This window comes from Schistocerca gregaria, unplaced genomic scaffold, assembly GCF_023897955.1.
Source record: "Schistocerca gregaria isolate iqSchGreg1 unplaced genomic scaffold, iqSchGreg1.2 ptg000180l, whole genome shotgun sequence".
NCBI classification, from domain to species: Eukaryota; Metazoa; Arthropoda; class Insecta; order Orthoptera; family Acrididae; genus Schistocerca; species Schistocerca gregaria.
In genome coordinates this window covers 11,147,449-11,167,608 of record NW_026061730.1, presented here as the reverse complement: position 1 = coordinate 11,167,608, position 20,160 = coordinate 11,147,449, and the positions used below count along the sequence as shown (strand labels likewise).

General features: G+C 49.5%; 12 non-coding genes across 12 annotated transcripts; all 12 read left to right on the top strand.

The window, feature by feature from the left end:
• The first annotated feature begins 1,207 nt into the window (after positions 1–1,207).
• On the top strand, positions 1,208–1,281 carry Trnat-agu (transfer RNA threonine (anticodon AGU)). The gene has a single exon. It is a non-coding gene; the product is annotated as a tRNA-Thr (tRNA).
• Positions 1,282–4,140: 2,859 nt separating this feature from the next.
• On the top strand, positions 4,141–4,214 carry Trnat-agu (transfer RNA threonine (anticodon AGU)). The gene has a single exon. It is a non-coding gene; the product is annotated as a tRNA-Thr (tRNA).
• A 1,386-nt stretch (positions 4,215–5,600) lies between these two features.
• Positions 5,601–5,674, top strand: Trnat-agu (transfer RNA threonine (anticodon AGU)). The gene has a single exon. It is a non-coding gene; the product is annotated as a tRNA-Thr (tRNA).
• A 1,386-nt stretch (positions 5,675–7,060) lies between these two features.
• Trnat-agu (transfer RNA threonine (anticodon AGU)) lies at positions 7,061–7,134 on the top strand. Its single transcript has one exon. It is a non-coding gene; the product is annotated as a tRNA-Thr (tRNA).
• Positions 7,135–8,531: 1,397 nt separating this feature from the next.
• Positions 8,532–8,605, top strand: Trnat-agu (transfer RNA threonine (anticodon AGU)). The gene has a single exon. It is a non-coding gene; the product is annotated as a tRNA-Thr (tRNA).
• Positions 8,606–10,003: 1,398 nt separating this feature from the next.
• Trnat-agu (transfer RNA threonine (anticodon AGU)) lies at positions 10,004–10,077 on the top strand. Its single transcript has one exon. It is a non-coding gene; the product is annotated as a tRNA-Thr (tRNA).
• Positions 10,078–11,475: 1,398 nt separating this feature from the next.
• Trnat-agu (transfer RNA threonine (anticodon AGU)) lies at positions 11,476–11,549 on the top strand. Its single transcript has one exon. It is a non-coding gene; the product is annotated as a tRNA-Thr (tRNA).
• Positions 11,550–12,946: 1,397 nt separating this feature from the next.
• On the top strand, positions 12,947–13,020 carry Trnat-agu (transfer RNA threonine (anticodon AGU)). The gene has a single exon. It is a non-coding gene; the product is annotated as a tRNA-Thr (tRNA).
• Positions 13,021–14,418: 1,398 nt separating this feature from the next.
• Positions 14,419–14,492, top strand: Trnat-agu (transfer RNA threonine (anticodon AGU)). The gene has a single exon. It is a non-coding gene; the product is annotated as a tRNA-Thr (tRNA).
• A 1,397-nt stretch (positions 14,493–15,889) lies between these two features.
• Trnat-agu (transfer RNA threonine (anticodon AGU)) lies at positions 15,890–15,963 on the top strand. The gene has a single exon. It is a non-coding gene; the product is annotated as a tRNA-Thr (tRNA).
• A 1,387-nt stretch (positions 15,964–17,350) lies between these two features.
• On the top strand, positions 17,351–17,424 carry Trnat-agu (transfer RNA threonine (anticodon AGU)). Its single transcript has one exon. It is a non-coding gene; the product is annotated as a tRNA-Thr (tRNA).
• A 1,398-nt stretch (positions 17,425–18,822) lies between these two features.
• Positions 18,823–18,896, top strand: Trnat-agu (transfer RNA threonine (anticodon AGU)). The gene has a single exon. It is a non-coding gene; the product is annotated as a tRNA-Thr (tRNA).
• The last annotated feature ends 1,264 nt before the right edge of the window (positions 18,897–20,160 follow it).

Genomic DNA, 20,160 nt, shown 5'->3' with positions numbered 1-20,160 from the left:
GTGACTGCTGATAACAGATGCCGTAGCAATCAATTCATGGAGTGAGTTGTATGTTTTGCGATAGTCTGTCTCTGACAAGGAAGCACAGGTGATATAGGTGCGAACACAGGAAGCTTGCAGCCCCTCGCTGCCTGCAGACACAGAGCAGCCACACTAGAAGAGCGGCCTAAGCAGTAGGCGAAATGTGCTCATTCGCTTTGGCGCGACGTCGAACTATAAATAAGGCTGTCACTAGCGTGAGCGTCGTGTAAAGTCGGAAAAGTCATCTGCATGGGTGATTGCCAAGTTTGGGGAGCGTTTCGTAGTACGATCAGTGCAATGGGGACGCGGAAACTTGCTGTGTCCCAGTGTTTTGCAGTTGGACGACAAGAGTTTTACACAGTAGCAAAGAGCGAGGCACTGAGTTGGCATGAACAATGGAGAGCACAATGGGGCTCGAGATGTGCTTGTTACCTCAGGTGCTGTGTGATTGTGGACAAGGAGTGAAATGGACCAATTTGTGACCGCCCTTTCAATTTAAGACGTTCAAAACAGACGGAATTTGCATTCGTAATACCAGAGCATCGGAAATACTTGGAACTCTTGTGTATATGAACGTGTCCGCGCCTTTGTATTCTGGTACCTTCGCCGCTACAAACCAACCAACCATCGTGTCCGTGCACATCAGAGTCGCAAAGAATGGAGAACAGCCAGGCTTGGTCGTGTGTGTAGCTGTAGCTCAGTTGGCAGATCGTTCGCTTAGCGTGTGAACGGTCTCGGGTTCAAGCCCCGGCTTCTCCATGTTTTGTGGTCAGTGCATGGTAAGTGTTGGTCGCGGCGAACATAAACGCACGCAAGAAGTTGCAAAACCAGCGTCACAGACTGATATGATGTATACTGTCATAAGGAGAGCAAGATGTAAGTGTGGGGACCCGCTGTTATCGTGGTGTTATCGAGTGCAGATCTGTCTTAGGTATCACGGCTTAACGTCAATGAAGTCTAGAGGTGGACAACACGTTCGTCTTACTCAGAGCGGTGTCTGAACTCTATTTTCGACGTTATGCGTGCCACTTTCATTGTGGCCAACTACGATTCGATACAGAATGCACGAAACCTGAAAGACACCCTCACTGATACATAGAGAGTAGTGTTTGTCTGCGGAATAATGGGAGTGCAAGGGTCTGTGACGTTGATATGACTGTATGTAGCACTACTAGTTATCGGGGTGGGTGGGCGTAGCTCAGATGGTAGAGCGCTCGCTTAGTGTGCGAGAGGTACTGGGATCGATACCCAGCGCCTCCAGAATTTTTAACACACCTACATGCGCACCTTGCCATGCAAGTGGAATAATTCCCAACCGGCAGAGGTGTGTAGGCAGATACAAGCGAACGATTAGCATCCACAATTGCGCCGATTTCACGTAAATCCCACTGCACGTTGCCATTCTTTGCGTGCTGTCGGCTGCTACTGGTGTTGCTGGTTGTGACTGCTGATAACAGATGCCGTAGCAATCAATTCATGGAGTGAGTTGTATGTTTTGCGATAGTCTGTCTCTGACAAGGAAGCACAGGTGATATAGGTGCGAACACAGGAAGCTTGCAGCCCCTCGCTGCCTGCAGACACAGAGCAGCCACACTAGAAGAGCGGCCTAAGCAGTAGGCGAAATGTGCTCATTCGCTTTGGCGCGACGTCGAACTATAAATAAGGCTGTCACTAGCGTGAGCGTTGCGTGAGCGTCGTGTAAAGTCGGAAAAGTCATCTGCATGGGTGATTGCCAAGTTTGGGGAGCGTTTCGTAGTACGATCAGTGCAATGGGGACGCGGAAACTTGCTGTGTCCCAGTGTTTTGCAGTTGGACGACAAGAGTTTTACACAGTAGCAAAGAGCGAGGCACTGAGTTGGCATGAACAATGGAGAGCACAATGGGGCTCGAGATGTGCTTGTTACCTCAGGTGCTGTGTGATTGTGGACAAGGAGTGAAATGGACCAATTTGTGACCGCCCTTTCAATTTAAGACGTTCAAAACAGACGGAATTTGCATTCGTAATACCAGAGCATCGGAAGTACTTGGAACTCTTGTGTATATGAACGTGTCGGCGCCTTTGTATTCTGGTACCTTCGCCGCTACAAACCAACCAACCATCGTGTCCGTGCACATCAGAGTCGCAAAGAATGGAGAACAGCCAGGCTTGGTCGTGTGTGTAGCTGTAGCTCAGTTGGCAGATCGTTCGCTTAGCGTGTGAACGGTCTCGGGTTCAAGCCCCGGCTTCTCCATGTTTTGTGGTCAGTGCATGGTAAGTGTTGGTCGCGGCGAACATAAACGCACGCAAGAAGTTGCATAACCAGCGTCACAGACTGATATGATGTATACTGTCATAAGGAGAGCAAGATGTAAGTGTGGAGGAAGGCTGTTATCGTGGTGTTATCGAGTGCAGATCTGTCTTAGGTATCACGGCTTAACGTCAATGAAGTCTAGAGGTGGACAACACGTTCGTCTTACTCAGAGCGGTGTCTGAACTCTATTTTCGACGTTATGCGTGCCACTTTCATTGTGGCCAACTACGATTCGATACAGAATGCACGAAACCTGAAAGACACCCTCACTGATACATAGAGAGTAGTGTTTGTCTGCGGAATAATGGGAGTGCAAGGGTCTGTGACGTTGATATGACTGTATGTAGCACTACTAGTTATAGGGGTGGGTGGGCGTAGCTCAGATGGTAGAGTGCTCGCTTAGTGTGCGAGAGGTACTGGGATCGATACCCAGCGCCTCCAGAATTTTTAACACACCTACATGCGCACCTTGCCATGCAAGTGGAATAATTCCCAACCGGCAGAGGTGTGTAGGCAGATACAAGCGAACGATTAGCATCCACAATTGCGCCGATTTCACGTAAATCCCACTGCACGTTGCCATTCTTTGCGTGCAGTCGGCTGCTACTGGTGTTGCTGGTTGTGACTGCTGATAACAGATGCCGTAGCAATCAATTCATGGAGTGAGTTGTATGTTTTGCGATAGTCTGTCTCTGACAAGGAAGCACAGGTGATATAGGTGCGAACACAGGAAGCTTGCAGCCCCTCGCTGCCTGCAGACACAGAGCAGCCACACAAGAAGAGCGGCCTAAGCAGTAGGCGAAATGTGCTCATTCGCTTTGGCGCGACGTCGAACTATAAATAAGGCTGTCACTAGCGTGAGCGTCGTGTAAAGTCGGAAAAGTCATCTGCATGGGTGATTGCCAAGTTTGGGGAGCGTTTCGTAGTACGATCAGTGCAATGGGGACGCGGAAACTTGCTGTGTCCCAGTGTTTTGCAGTTGGACGACAAGAGTTTTACACAGTAGCAAAGAGCGAGGCACTGAGTTGGCATGAACAATGGAGAGCACAATGGGGCTCGAGATGTGCTTGTTACCTCAGGTGCTGTGTGATTGTGGACAAGGAGTGAAATGGACCAATTTGTGACCGCCCTTTCAATTTAAGACGTTCAAAACAGACGGAATTTGCATTCGTAATACCAGAGCATCGGAACTACTTGGAACTCTTGTGTATATGAACGTGTCCGCGCCTTTGTATTCTGGTACCTTCGCCGCTACAAACCAACCAACCATCGTGTCCGTGCACATCAGAGTCGCAAAGAATGGAGAACAGCCAGGCTTGGTCGTGTGTGTAGCTGTAGCTCAGTTGGCAGATCGTTCGCTTAGCGTGTGAACGGTCTCGGGTTCAAGCCCCGGCTTCTCCATGTTTTGTGGTCAGTGCATGGTAAGTGTTGGTCGCGGCGAACATAAACGCACGCAAGAAGTTGCAAAACCAGCGTCACAGACTGATATGATGTATACTGTCATAAGGAGAGCAAGATGTAAGTGTGGGGACCCGCTGTTATCGTGGTGTTATCGAGTGCAGATCTGTCTTAGGTATCACGGCTTAACGTCAATGAAGTCTAGAGGTTTACAACACGTTCGTCTTACTCAGAGCGGTGTCTGAACTCTATTTTCGACGTTATGCGTGCCACTTTCATTGTGGCCAACTACGATTCGATACAGAATGCACGAAACCTGAAAGACACCCTCACTGATACATAGAGAGTAGTGTTTGTCTGCGGAATAATGGGAGTGCAAGGGTCTGTGACGTTGATATGACTGTATGTAGCACTACTAGTTATCGGGGTGGGTGGGCGTAGCTCAGATGGTAGAGCGCTCGCTTAGTGTGCGAGAGGTACTGGGATCGATACCCAGCGCCTCCAGAATTTTTAACACACCTACATGCGCACCTTGCCATGCAAGTGGAATAATTCCCAACCGGCAGAGGTGTGTAGGCAGATACAAGCGAACGATTAGCATCCACAATTGCGCCGATTTCACGTAAATCCCACTGCACGTTGCCATTCTTTGCGTGCAGTCGGCTGCTACTGGTGTTGCTGGTTGTGACTGCTGATAACAGATGCCGTAGCAATCAATTCATGGAGTGAGTTGTATGTTTTGCGATAGTCTGTCTCTGACAAGGAAGCACAGGTGATATAGGTGCGAACACAGGAAGCTTGCAGCCCCTCGCTGCCTGCAGACACAGAGCAGCCACACAAGAAGAGCGGCCTAAGCAGTAGGCGAAATGTGCTCATTCGCTTTGGCGCGACGTCGAACTATAAATAAGGCTGTCACTAGCGTGAGCGTCGTGTAAAGTCGGAAAAGTCATCTGCATGGGTGATTGCCAAGTTTGGGGAGCGTTTCGTAGTACGATCAGTGCAATGGGGACGCGGAAACTTGCTGTGTCCCAGTGTTTTGCAGTTGGACGACAAGAGTTTTACACAGTAGCAAAGAGCGAGGCACTGAGTTGGCATGAACAATGGAGAGCACAATGGGGCTCGAGTGTGCTTGTTACCTCAGGTGCTGTGTGATTGTGGACAAGGAGTGAAATGGACCAATTTGTGACCGCCCTTTCAATTTAAGACGTTCAAAACAGACGGAATTTGCATTCGTAATACCAGAGCATCGGAACTACTTGGAACTCTTGTGTATATGAACGTGTCCGCGCCTTTGTATTCTGGTACCTTCGCCGCTACAAACCAACCAACCATCGTGTCCGTGCACATCAGATTCGCAAAGAATGGAGAACAGCCAGGCTTGGTCGTGTGTGTAGCTGTAGCTCAGTTGGCAGATCGTTCGCTTAGCGTGTGAACGGTCTCGGGTTCAAGCCCCGGCTTCTCCATGTTTTGTGGTCAGTGCATGGTAAGTGTTGGTCGCGGCGAACATAAACGCACGCAAGAAGTTGCAAAACCAGCGTCACAGACTGATATGATGTATACTGTCATAAGGAGAGCAAGATGTAAGTGTGGGGACCGGCTGTTATCGTGGTGTTATCGAGTGCAGATCTGTCTTAGGTATCACGGCTTAACGTCAATGAAGTCTAGAGGTGGACAACACGTTCGTCTTACTCAGAGCGGTGTCTGAACTCTATTTTCGACGTTATGCGTGCCACTTTCATTGTGGCCAACTACGATTCGATACAGAATGCACGAAATCTGAAAGACACCCTCACTGATACATAGAGAGTAGTGTTTGTCTGCGGAATAATGGGAGTGCAAGGGTCTGTGACGTTGATATGACTGTATGTAGCACTACTAGTTATCGGGGTGGGTGGGCGTAGCTCAGATGGTAGAGCGCTCGCTTAGTGTGCGAGAGGTACTGGGATCGATACCCAGCGCCTCCAGAATTTTTAACACACCTACATGCGCACCTTGCCATGCAAGTGGAATAATTCCCAACCGGCAGAGGTGTGTAGGCAGATACAAGCGAACGATTAGCATCCACAATTGCGCCGATTTCACGTAAATCCCACTGCACGTTGCCATTCTTTGCGTGCAGTCGGCTGCTACTGGTGTTGCTGGTTGTGACTGCTGATAACAGATGCCGTAGCAATCAATTCATGGAGTGAGTTGTATGTTTTGCGATAGTCTGTCTCTGACAAGGAAGCACAGGTGATATAGGTGCGAACACAGGAAGCTTGCAGCCCCTCGCTGCCTGCAGACACAGAGCAGCCACACAAGAAGAGCGGCCTAAGCAGTAGGCGAAATGTGCTCATTCGCTTTGGCGCGACGTCGAACTATAAATAAGGCTGTCACTAGCGTGAGCGTCGTGTAAAGTCGGAAAAGTCATCTGCATGGGTGATTGCCAAGTTTGGGGAGCGTTTCGTAGTACGATCAGTGCAATGGGGACGCGGAAACTTGCTGTGTCCCAGTGTTTTGCAGTTGGACGACAAGAGTTTTACACAGTAGCAAAGAGCGAGGCACTGAGTTGGCATGAACAATGGAGAGCACAATGGGGCTCGAGTGTGCTTGTTACCTCAGGTGCTGTGTGATTGTGGACAAGGAGTGAAATGGACCAATTTGTGACCGCCCTTTCAATTTAAGACGTTCAAAACAGACGGAATTTGCATTCGTAATACCAGAGCATCGGAACTACTTGGAACTCTTGTGTATATGAACGTGTCCGCGCCTTTGTATTCTGGTACCTTCGCCGCTACAAACCAACCAACCATCGTGTCCGTGCACATCAGATTCGCAAAGAATGGAGAACAGCCAGGCTTGGTCGTGTGTGTAGCTGTAGCTCAGTTGGCAGATCGTTCGCTTAGCGTGTGAACGGTCTCGGGTTCAAGCCCCGGCTTCTCCATGTTTTGTGGTCAGTGCATGGTAAGTGTTGGTCGCGGCGAACATAAACGCACGCAAGAAGTTGCAAAACCAGCGTCACAGACTGATATGATGTATACTGTCATAAGGAGAGCAAGATGTAAGTGTGGGGACCGGCTGTTATCGTGGTGTTATCGAGTGCAGATCTGTCTTAGGTATCACGGCTTAACGTCAATGAAGTCTAGAGGTGGACAACACGTTCGTCTTACTCAGAGCGGTGTCTGAACTCTATTTTCGACGTTATGCGTGCCACTTTCATTGTGGCCAACTACGATTCGATACAGAATGCACGAAATCTGAAAGACACCCTCACTGATACATAGAGAGTAGTGTTTGTCTGCGGAATAATGGGAGTGCAAGGGTCTGTGACGTTGATATGACTGTATGTAGCACTACTAGTTATCGGGGTGGGTGGGCGTAGCTCAGATGGTAGAGCGCTCGCTTAGTGTGCGAGAGGTACTGGGATCGATACCCAGCGCCTCCAGAATTTTTAACACACCTACATGCGCACCTTGCCATGCAAGTGGAATAATTCCCAACCGGCAGAGGTGTGTAGGCAGATACAAGCGAACGATTAGCATCCACAATTGCGCCGATTTCACGTAAATCCCACTGCACGTTGCCATTCTTTGCGTGCAGTCGGCTGCTACTGGTGTTGCTGGTTGTGACTGCTGATAACAGATGCCGTAGCAATCAATTCATGGAGTGAGTTGTATGTTTTGCGATAGTCTGTCTCTGACAAGGAAGCACAGGTGATATAGGTGCGAACACAGGAAGCTTGCAGCCCCTCGCTGCCTGCAGACACAGAGCAGCCACACTAGAAGAGCGGCCTAAGCAGTAGGCGAAATGTGCTCATTCGCTTTGGCGCGACGTCGAACTATAAATAAGGCTGTCACTAGCGTGAGCGTTGCGTGAGCGTCGTGTAAAGTCGGAAAAGTCATCTGCATGGGTGATTGCCAAGTTTGGGGAGCGTTTCGTAGTACGATCAGTGCAATGGGGACGCGGAAACTTGCTGTGTCCCAGTGTTTTGCAGTTGGACGACAAGAGTTTTACACAGTAGCAAAGAGCGAGGCACTGAGTTGGCATGAACAATGGAGAGCACAATGGGGCTCGAGTGTGCTTGTTACCTCAGGTGCTGTGTGATTGTGGACAAGGAGTGAAATGGACCAATTTGTGACCGCCCTTTCAATTTAAGACGTTCAAAACAGACGGAATTTGCATTCGTAATACCAGAGCATCGGAACTACTTGGAACTCTTGTGTATATGAACGTGTCCGCGCCTTTGTATTCTGGTACCTTCGCCGCTACAAACCAACCAACCATCGTGTCCGTGCACATCAGATTCGCAAAGAATGGAGAACAGCCAGGCTTGGTCGTGTGTGTAGCTGTAGCTCAGTTGGCAGATCGTTCGCTTAGCGTGTGAACGGTCTCGGGTTCAAGCCCCGGCTTCTCCATGTTTTGTGGTCAGTTCATGGTAAGTGTTGGTCGCGGCGAACATAAACGCACGCAAGAAGTTGCAAAACCAGCGTCACAGACTGATATGATGTATACTGTCATAAGGAGAGCAAGATGTAAGTGTGGGGACCGGCTGTTATCGTGGTGTTATCGAGTGCAGATCTGTCTTAGGTATCACGGCTTAACGTCAATGAAGTCTAGAGGTGGACAACACGTTCGTCTTACTCAGAGCGGTGTCTGAACTCTATTTTCGACGTTATGCGTGCCACTTTCATTGTGGCCAACTACGATTCGATACAGAATGCACGAAACCTGAAAGACACCCTCACTGATACATAGAGAGTAGTGTTTGTCTGCGGAATAATGGGAGTGCAAGGGTCTGTGACGTTGATATGACTGTATGTAGCACTACTAGTTATCGGGGTGGGTGGGCGTAGCTCAGATGGTAGAGCGCTCGCTTAGTGTGCGAGAGGTACTGGGATCGATACCCAGCGCCTCCAGAATTTTTAACACACCTACATGCGCACCTTGCCATGCAAGTGGAATAATTCCCAACCGGCAGAGGTGTGTAGGCAGATACAAGCGAACGATTAGCATCCACAATTGCGCCGATTTCACGTAAATCCCACTGCACGTTGCCATTCTTTGCGTGCAGTCGGCTGCTACTGGTGTTGCTGGTTGTGACTGCTGATAACAGATGCCGTAGCAATCAATTCATGGAGTGAGTTGTATGTTTTGCGATAGTCTGTCTCTGACAAGGAAGCACAGGTGATATAGGTGCGAACACAGGAAGCTTGCAGCCCCTCGCTGCCTGCAGACACAGAGCAGCCACACTAGAAGAGCGGCCTAAGCAGTAGGCGAAATGTGCTCATTCGCTTTGGCGCGACGTCGAACTATAAATAAGGCTGTCACTAGCGTGAGCGTTGCGTGAGCGTCGTGTAAAGTCGGAAAAGTCATCTGCATGGGTGATTGCCAAGTTTGGGGAGCGTTTCGTAGTACGATCAGTGCAATGGGGACGCGGAAACTTGCTGTGTCCCAGTGTTTTGCAGTTGGACGACAAGAGTTTTACACAGTAGCAAAGAGCGAGGCACTGAGTTGGCATGAACAATGGAGAGCACAATGGGGCTCGAGATGTGCTTGTTACCTCAGGTGCTGTGTGATTGTGGACAAGGAGTGAAATGGACCAATTTGTGACCGCCCTTTCAATTTAAGACGTTCAAAACAGACGGAATTTGCATTCGTAATACCAGAGCATCGGAACTACTTGGAACTCTTGTGTATATGAACGTGTCCGCGCCTTTGTATTCTGGTACCTTCGCCGCTACAAACCAACCAACCATCGTGTCCGTGCACATCAGAGTCGCAAAGAATGGAGAACAGCCAGGCTTGGTCGTGTGTGTAGCTGTAGCTCAGTTGGCAGATCGTTCGCTTAGCGTGTGAACGGTCTCGGGTTCAAGCCCCGGCTTCTCCATGTTTTGTGGTCAGTGCATGGTAAGTGTTGGTCGCGGCGAACATAAACGCACGCAAGAAGTTGCAAAACCAGCGTCACAGACTGATATGATGTATACTGTCATAAGGAGAGCAAGATGTAAGTGTGGGGACCCGCTGTTATCGTGGTGTTATCGAGTGCAGATCTGTCTTAGGTATCACGGCTTAACGTCAATGAAGTCTAGAGGTGGACAACACGTTCGTCTTACTCAGAGCGGTGTCTGAACTCTATTTTCGACGTTATGCGTGCCACTTTCATTGTGGCCAACTACGATTCGATACAGAATGCACGAAACCTGAAAGACACCCTCACTGATACATAGAGAGTAGTGTTTGTCTGCGGAATAATGGGAGTGCAAGGGTCTGTGACGTTGATATGACTGTATGTAGCACTACTAGTTATCGGGGTGGGTGGGCGTAGCTCAGATGGTAGAGCGCTCGCTTAGTGTGCGAGAGGTACTGGGATCGATACCCAGCGCCTCCAGAATTTTTAACACACCTACATGCGCACCTTGCCATGCAAGTGGAATAATTCCCAACCGGCAGAGGTGTGTAGGCAGATACAAGCGAACGATTAGCATCCACAATTGCGCCGATTTCACGTAAATCCCACTGCACGTTGCCATTCTTTGCGTGCAGTCGGCTGCTACTGGTGTTGCTGGTTGTGACTGCTGATAACAGATGCCGTAGCAATCAATTCATGGAGTGAGTTGTATGTTTTGCGATAGTCTGTCTCTGACAAGGAAGCACAGGTGATATAGGTGCGAACACAGGAAGCTTGCAGCCCCTCGCTGCCTGCAGACACAGAGCAGCCACACTAGAAGAGCGGCCTAAGCAGTAGGCGAAATGTGCTCATTCGCTTTGGCGCGACGTCGAACTATAAATAAGGCTGTCACTAGCGTGAGCGTTGCGTGAGCGTCGTGTAAAGTCGGAAAAGTCATCTGCATGGGTGATTGCCAAGTTTGGGGAGCGTTTCGTAGTACGATCAGTGCAATGGGGACGCGGAAACTTGCTGTGTCCCAGTGTTTTGCAGTTGGACGACAAGAGTTTTACACAGTAGCAAAGAGCGAGGCACTGAGTTGGCATGAACAATGGAGAGCACAATGGGGCTCGAGATGTGCTTGTTACCTCAGGTGCTGTGTGATTGTGGACAAGGAGTGAAATGGACCAATTTGTGACCGCCCTTTCAATTTAAGACGTTCAAAACAGACGGAATTTGCATTCGTAATACCAGAGCATCGGAACTACTTGGAACTCTTGTGTATATGAACGTGTCCGCGCCTTTGTATTCTGGTACCTTCGCCGCTACAAACCAACCAACCATCGTGTCCGTGCACATCAGAGTCGCAAAGAATGGAGAACAGCCAGGCTTGGTCGTGTGTGTAGCTGTAGCTCAGTTGGCAGATCGTTCGCTTAGCGTGTGAACGGTCTCGGGTTCAAGCCCCGGCTTCTCCATGTTTTGTGGTCAGTGCATGGTAAGTGTTGGTCGCGGCGAACATAAACGCACGCAAGAAGTTGCAAAACCAGCGTCACAGACTGATATGATGTATACTGTCATAAGGAGAGCAAGATGTAAGTGTGGGGACCCGCTGTTATCGTGGTGTTATCGAGTGCAGATCTGTCTTAGGTATCACGGCTTAACGTCAATGAAGTCTAGAGGTGGACAACACGTTCGTCTTACTCAGAGCGGTGTCTGAACTCTATTTTCGACGTTATGCGTGCCACTTTCATTGTGGCCAACTACGATTCGATACAGAATGCACGAAACCTGAAAGACACCCTCACTGATACATAGAGAGTAGTGTTTGTCTGCGGAATAATGGGAGTGCAAGGGTCTGTGACGTTGATATGACTGTATGTAGCACTACTAGTTATCGGGGTGGGTGGGCGTAGCTCAGATGGTAGAGCGCTCGCTTAGTGTGCGAGAGGTACTGGGATCGATACCCAGCGCCTCCAGAATTTTTAACACACCTACATGCGCACCTTGCCATGCAAGTGGAATAATTCCCAACCGGCAGAGGTGTGTAGGCAGATACAAGCGAACGATTAGCATCCACAATTGCGCCGATTTCACGTAAATCCCACTGCACGTTGCCATTCTTTGCGTGCAGTCGGCTGCTACTGGTGTTGCTGGTTGTGACTGCTGATAACAGATGCCGTAGCAATCAATTCATGGAGTGAGTTGTATGTTTTGCGATAGTCTGTCTCTGACAAGGAAGCACAGGTGATATAGGTGCGAACACAGGAAGCTTGCAGCCCCTCGCTGCCTGCAGACACAGAGCAGCCACACTAGAAGAGCGGCCTAAGCAGTAGGCGAAATGTGCTCATTCGCTTTGGCGCGACGTCGAACTATAAATAAGGCTGTCACTAGCGTGAGCGTTGCGTGAGCGTCGTGTAAAGTCGGAAAAGTCATCTGCATGGGTGATTGCCAAGTTTGGGGAGCGTTTCGTAGTACGATCAGTGCAATGGGGACGCGGAAACTTGCTGTGTCCCAGTGTTTGCAGTTGGACGACAAGAGTTTTACACAGTAGCAAAGAGCGAGGCACTGAGTTGGCATGAACAATGGAGAGCACAATGGGGCTCGAGATGTGCTTGTTACCTCAGGTGCTGTGTGATTGTGGACAAGGAGTGAAATGGACCAATTTGTGACCGCCCTTTCAATTTAAGACGTTCAAAACAGACGGAATTTGCATTCGTAATACCAGAGCATCGGAACTACTTGGAACTCTTGTGTATATGAACGTGTCCGCGCCTTTGTATTCTGGTACCTTCGCCGCTACAAACCAACCAACCATCGTGTCCGTGCACATCAGAGTCGCAAAGAATGGAGAACAGCCAGGCTTGGTCGTGTGTGTAGCTGTAGCTCAGTTGGCAGATCGTTCGCTTAGCGTGTGAACGGTCTCGGGTTCAAGCCCCGGCTTCTCCATGTTTTGTGGTCAGTGCATGGTAAGTGTTGGTCGCGGCGAACATAAACGCACGCAAGAAGTTGCAAAACCAGCGTCACAGACTGATATGATGTATACTGTCATAAGGAGAGCAAGATGTAAGTGTGGGGACCCGCTGTTATCGTGGTGTTATCGAGTGCAGATCTGTCTTAGGTATCACGGCTTAACGTCAATGAAGTCTAGAGGTGGACAACACGTTCGTCTTACTCAGAGCGGTGTCTGAACTCTATTTTCGACGTTATGCGTGCCACTTTCATTGTGGCCAACTACGATTCGATACAGAATGCACGAAACCTGAAAGACACCCTCACTGATACATAGAGAGTAGTGTTTGTCTGCGGAATAATGGGAGTGCAAGGGTCTGTGACGTTGATATGACTGTATGTAGCACTACTAGTTATCGGGGTGGGTGGGCGTAGCTCAGATGGTAGAGCGCTCGCTTAGTGTGCGAGAGGTACTGGGATCGATACCCAGCGCCTCCAGAATTTTTAACACACCTACATGCGCACCTTGCCATGCAAGTGGAATAATTCCCAACCGGCAGAGGTGTGTAGGCAGATACAAGCGAACGATTAGCATCCACAATTGCGCCGATTTCACGTAAATCCCACTGCACGTTGCCATTCTTTGCGTGCAGTCGGCTGCTACTGGTGTTGCTGGTTGTGACTGCTGATAACAGATGCCGTAGCAATCAATTCATGGAGTGAGTTGTATGTTTTGCGATAGTCTGTCTCTGACAAGGAAGCACAGGTGATATAGGTGCGAACACAGGAAGCTTGCAGCCCCTCGCTGCCTGCAGACACAGAGCAGCCACACTAGAAGAGCGGCCTAAGCAGTAGGCGAAATGTGCTCATTCGCTTTGGCGCGACGTCGAACTATAAATAAGGCTGTCACTAGCGTGAGCGTTGCGTGAGCGTCGTGTAAAGTCGGAAAAGTCATCTGCATGGGTGATTGCCAAGTTTGGGGAGCGTTTCGTAGTACGATCAGTGCAATGGGGACGCGGAAACTTGCTGTGTCCCAGTGTTTTGCAGTTGGACGACAAGAGTTTTACACAGTAGCAAAGAGCGAGGCACTGAGTTGGCATGAACAATGGAGAGCACAATGGGGCTCGAGATGTGCTTGTTACCTCAGGTGCTGTGTGATTGTGGACAAGGAGTGAAATGGACCAATTTGTGACCGCCCTTTCAATTTAAGACGTTCAAAACAGACGGAATTTGCATTCGTAATACCAGAGCATCGGAACTACTTGGAACTCTTGTGTATATGAACGTGTCCGCGCCTTTGTATTCTGGTACCTTCGCCGCTACAAACCAACCAACCATCGTGTCCGTGCACATCAGAGTCGCAAAGAATGGAGAACAGCCAGGCTTGGTCGTGTGTGTAGCTGTAGCTCAGTTGGCAGATCGTTCGCTTAGCGTGTGAACGGTCTCGGGTTCAAGCCCCGGCTTCTCCATGTTTTGTGGTCAGTGCATGGTAAGTGTTGGTCGCGGCGAACATAAACGCACGCAAGAAGTTGCAAAACCAGCGTCACAGACTGATATGATGTATACTGTCATAAGGAGAGCAAGATGTAAGTGTGGGGACCGGCTGTTATCGTGGTGTTATCGAGTGCAGATCTGTCTTAGGTATCACGGCTTAACGTCAATGAAGTCTAGAGGTGGACAACACGTTCGTCTTACTCAGAGCGGTGTCTGAACTCTATTTTCGACGTTATGCGTGCCACTTTCATTGTGGCCAACTACGATTCGATACAGAATGCACGAAACCTGAAAGACACCCTCACTGATACATAGAGAGTAGTGTTTGTCTGCGGAATAATGGGAGTGCAAGGGTCTGTGACGTTGATATGACTGTATGTAGCACTACTAGTTATCGGGGTGGGTGGGCGTAGCTCAGATGGTAGAGCGCTCGCTTAGTGTGCGAGAGGTACTGGGATCGATACCCAGCGCCTCCAGAATTTTTAACACACCTACATGCGCACCTTGCCATGCAAGTGGAATAATTCCCAACCGGCAGAGGTGTGTAGGCAGATACAAGCGAACGATTAGCATCCACAATTGCGCCGATTTCACGTAAATCCCACTGCACGTTGCCATTCTTTGCGTGCAGTCGGCTGCTACTGGTGTTGCTGGTTGTGACTGCTGATAACAGATGCCGTAGCAATCAATTCATGGAGTGAGTTGTATGTTTTGCGATAGTCTGTCTCTGACAAGGAAGCACAGGTGATATAGGTGCGAACACAGGAAGCTTGCAGCCCCTCGCTGCCTGCAGACACAGAGCAGCCACACTAGAAGAGCGGCCTAAGCAGTAGGCGAAATGTGCTCATTCGCTTTGGCGCGACGTCGAACTATAAATAAGGCTGTCACTAGCGTGAGCGTTGCGTGAGCGTCGTGTAAAGTCGGAAAAGTCATCTGCATGGGTGATTGCCAAGTTTGGGGAGCGTTTCGTAGTACGATCAGTGCAATGGGGACGCGGAAACTTGCTGTGTCCCAGTGTTTGCAGTTGGACGACAAGAGTTTTACACAGTAGCAAAGAGCGAGGCACTGAGTTGGCATGAACAATGGAGAGCACAATGGGGCTCGAGATGTGCTTGTTACCTCAGGTGCTGTGTGATTGTGGACAAGGAGTGAAATGGACCAATTTGTGACCGCCCTTTCAATTTAAGACGTTCAAAACAGACGGAATTTGCATTCGTAATACCAGAGCATCGGAACTACTTGGAACTCTTGTGTATATGAACGTGTCCGCGCCTTTGTATTCTGGTACCTTCGCCGCTACAAACCAACCAACCATCGTGTCCGTGCACATCAGAGTCGCAAAGAATGGAGAACAGCCAGGCTTGGTCGTGTGTGTAGCTGTAGCTCAGTTGGCAGATCGTTCGCTTAGCGTGTGAACGGTCTCGGGTTCAAGCCCCGGCTTCTCCATGTTTTGTGGTCAGTGCATGGTAAGTGTTGGTCGCGGCGAACATAAACGCACGCAAGAAGTTGCAAAACCAGCGTCACAGACTGATATGATGTATACTGTCATAAGGAGAGCAAGATGTAAGTGTGGGGACCCGCTGTTATCGTGGTGTTATCGAGTGCAGATCTGTCTTAGGTATCACGGCTTAACGTCAATGAAGTCTAGAGGTGGACAACACGTTCGTCTTACTCAGAGCGGTGTTTGAACTCTATTTTCGACGTTATGCGTGCCACTTTCATTGTGGCCAACTACGATTCGATACAGAATGCACGAAACCTGAAAGACACCCTCACTGATACATAGAGAGTAGTGTTTGTCTGCGGAATAATGGGAGTGCAAGGGTCTGTGACGTTGATATGACTGTATGTAGCACTACTAGTTATCGGGGTGGGTGGGCGTAGCTCAGATGGTAGAGCGCTCGCTTAGTGTGCGAGAGGTACTGGGATCGATACCCAGCGCCTCCAGAATTTTTAACACACCTACATGCGCACCTTGCCATGCAAGTGGAATAATTCCCAACCGGCAGAGGTGTGTAGGCAGATACAAGCGAACGATTAGCATCCACAATTGCGCCGATTTCACGTAAATCCCACTGCACGTTGCCATTCTTTGCGTGCAGTCGGCTGCTACTGGTGTTGCTGGTTGTGACTGCTGATAACAGATGCCGTAGCAATCAATTCATGGAGTGAGTTGTATGTTTTGCGATAGTCTGTCTCTGACAAGGAAGCACAGGTGATATAGGTGCGAACACAGGAAGCTTGCAGCCCCTCGCTGCCTGCAGACACAGAGCAGCCACACTAGAAGAGCGGCCTAAGCAGTAGGCGAAATGTGCTCATTCGCTTTGGCGCGACGTCGAACTATAAATAAGGCTGTCACTAGCGTGAGCGTCGTGTAAAGTCGGAAAAGTCATCTGCATGGGTGATTGCCAAGTTTGGGGAGCGTTTCGTAGTACGATCAGTGCAATGGGGACGCGGAAACTTGCTGTGTCCCAGTGTTTTGCAGTTGGACGACAAGAGTTTTACACAGTAGCAAAGAGCGAGGCACTGAGTTGGCATGAACAATGGAGAGCACAATGGGGCTCGAGATGTGCTTGTTACCTCAGGTGCTGTGTGATTGTGGACAAGGAGTGAAATGGACCAATTTGTGACCGCCCTTTCAATTTAAGACGTTCAAAACAGACGGAATTTGCATTCGTAATACCAGAGCATCGGAACTACTTGGAACTCTTGTGTATATGAACGTGTCCGCGCCTTTGTATTCTGGTACCTTCGCCGCTACAAACCAACCAACCATCGTGTCCGTGCACATCAGAGTCGCAAAGAATGGAGAACAGCCAGGCTTGGTCGTGTGTGTAGCTGTAGCTCAGTTGGCAGATCGTTCGCTTAGCGTGTGAACGGTCTCGGGTTCAAGCCCCGGCTTCTCCATGTTTTGTGGTCAGTGCATGGTAAGTGTTGGTCGCGGCGAACATAAACGCACGCAAGAAGTTGCAAAACCAGCGTCACAGACTGATATGATGTATACTGTCATAAGGAGAGCAAGATGTAAGTGTGGGGACCCGCTGTTATCGTGGTGTTATCGAGTGCAGATCTGTCTTAGGTATCACGGCTTAACGTCAATGAAGTCTAGAGGTGGACAACACGTTCGTCTTACTCAGAGCGGTGTCTGAACTCTATTTTCGACGTTATGCGTGCCACTTTCATTGTGGCCAACTACGATTCGATACAGAATGCACGAAACCTGAAAGACACCCTCACTGATACATAGAGAGTAGTGTTTGTCTGCGGAATAATGGGAGTGCAAGGGTCTGTGACGTTGATATGACTGTATGTAGCACTACTAGTTATCGGGGTGGGTGGGCGTAGCTCAGATGGTAGAGCGCTCGCTTAGTGTGCGAGAGGTACTGGGATCGATACCCAGCGCCTCCAGAATTTTTAACACACCTACATGCGCACCTTGCCATGCAAGTGGAATAATTCCCAACCGGCAGAGGTGTGTAGGCAGATACAAGCGAACGATTAGCATCCACAATTGCGCCGATTTCACGTAAATCCCACTGCACGTTGCCATTCTTTGCGTGCAGTCGGCTGCTACTGGTGTTGCTGGTTGTGACTGCTGATAACAGATGCCGTAGCAATCAATTCATGGAGTGAGTTGTATGTTTTGCGATAGTCTGTCTCTGACAAGGAAGCACAGGTGATATAGGTGCGAACACAGGAAGCTTGCAGCCCCTCGCTGCCTGCAGACACAGAGCAGCCACACTAGAAGAGCGGCCTAAGCAGTAGGCGAAATGTGCTCATTCGCTTTGGCGCGACGTCGAACTATAAATAAGGCTGTCACTAGCGTGAGCGTTGCGTGAGCGTCGTGTAAAGTCGGAAAAGTCATCTGCATGGGTGATTGCCAAGTTTGGGGAGCGTTTCGTAGTACGATCAGTGCAATGGGGACGCGGAAACTTGCTGTGTCCCAGTGTTTTGCAGTTGGACGACAAGAGTTTTACACAGTAGCAAAGAGCGAGGCACTGAGTTGGCATGAACAATGGAGAGCACAATGGGGCTCGAGATGTGCTTGTTACCTCAGGTGCTGTGTGATTGTGGACAAGGAGTGAAATGGACCAATTTGTGACCGCCCTTTCAATTTAAGACGTTCAAAACAGACGGAATTTGCATTCGTAATACCAGAGCATCGGAACTACTTGGAACTCTTGTGTATATGAACGTGTCCGCGCCTTTGTATTCTGGTACCTTCGCCGCTACAAACCAACCAACCATCGTGTCCGTGCACATCAGAGTCGCAAAGAATGGAGAACAGCCAGGCTTGGTCGTGTGTGTAGCTGTAGCTCAGTTGGCAGATCGTTCGCTTAGCGTGTGAACGGTCTCGGGTTCAAGCCCCGGCTTCTCCATGTTTTGTGGTCAGTGCATGGTAAGTGTTGGTCGCGGCGAACATAAACGCACGCAAGAAGTTGCAAAACCAGCGTCACAGACTGATATGATGTATACTGTCATAAGGAGAGCAAGATGTAAGTGTGGGGACCCGCTGTTATCGTGGTGTTATCGAGTGCAGATCTGTCTTAGGTATCACGGCTTAACGTCAATGAAGTCTAGAGGTGGACAACACGTTCGTCTTACTCAGAGCGGTGTCTGAACTCTATTTTCGACGTTATGCGTGCCACTTTCATTGTGGCCAACTACGATTCGATACAGAATGCACGAAACCTGAAAGACACCCTCACTGATACATAGAGAGTAGTGTTTGTCTGCGGAATAATGGGAGTGCAAGGGTCTGTGACGTTGATATGACTGTATGTAGCACTACTAGTTATCGGGGTGGGTGGGCGTAGCTCAGATGGTAGAGCGCTCGCTTAGTGTGCGAGAGGTACTGGGATCGATACCCAGCGCCTCCAGAATTTTTAACACACCTACATGCGCACCTTGCCATGCAAGTGGAATAATTCCCAACCGGCAGAGGTGTGTAGGCAGATACAAGCGAACGATTAGCATCCACAATTGCGCCGATTTCACGTAAATCCCACTGCACGTTGCCATTCTTTGCGTGCAGTCGGCTGCTACTGGTGTTGCTGGTTGTGACTGCTGATAACAGATGCCGTAGCAATCAATTCATGGAGTGAGTTGTATGTTTTGCGATAGTCTGTCTCTGACAAGGAAGCACAGGTGATATAGGTGCGAACACAGGAAGCTTGCAGCCCCTCGCTGCCTGCAGACACAGAGCAGCCACACTAGAAGAGCGGCCTAAGCAGTAGGCGAAATGTGCTCATTCGCTTTGGCGCGACGTCGAACTATAAATAAGGCTGTCACTAGCGTGAGCGTTGCGTGAGCGTCGTGTAAAGTCGGAAAAGTCATCTGCATGGGTGATTGCCAAGTTTGGGGAGCGTTTCGTAGTACGATCAGTGCAATGGGGACGCGGAAACTTGCTGTGTCCCAGTGTTTTGCAGTTGGACGACAAGAGTTTTACACAGTAGCAAAGAGCGAGGCACTGAGTTGGCATGAACAATGGAGAGCACAATGGGGCTCGAGATGTGCTTGTTACCTCAGGTGCTGTGTGATTGTGGACAAGGAGTGAAATGGACCAATTTGTGACCGCCCTTTCAATTTAAGACGTTCAAAACAGACGGAATTTGCATTCGTAATACCAGAGCATCGGAACTACTTGGAACTCTTGTGTATATGAACGTGTCCGCGCCTTTGTATTCTGGTACCTTCGCCGCTACAAACCAACCAACCATCGTGTCCGTGCACATCAGAGTCGCAAAGAATGGAGAACAGCCAGGCTTGGTCGTGTGTGTAGCTGTAGCTCAGTTGGCAGATCGTTCGCTTAGCGTGTGAACGGTCTCGGGTTCAAGCCCCGGCTTCTCCATGTTTTGTGGTCAGTGCATGGTAAGTGTTGGTCGCGGCGAACATAAACGCACGCAAGAAGTTGCAAAACCAGCGTCACAGACTGATATGATGTATACTGTCATAAGGAGAGCAAGATGTAAGTGTGGGGACCGGCTGTTATCGTGGTGTTATCGAGTGCAGATCTGTCTTAGGTATCACGGCTTAACGTCAATGAAGTCTAGAGGTGGACAACACGTTCGTCTTACTCAGAGCGGTGTCTGAACTCTATTTTCGACGTTATGCGTGCCACTTTCATTGTGGCCAACTACGATT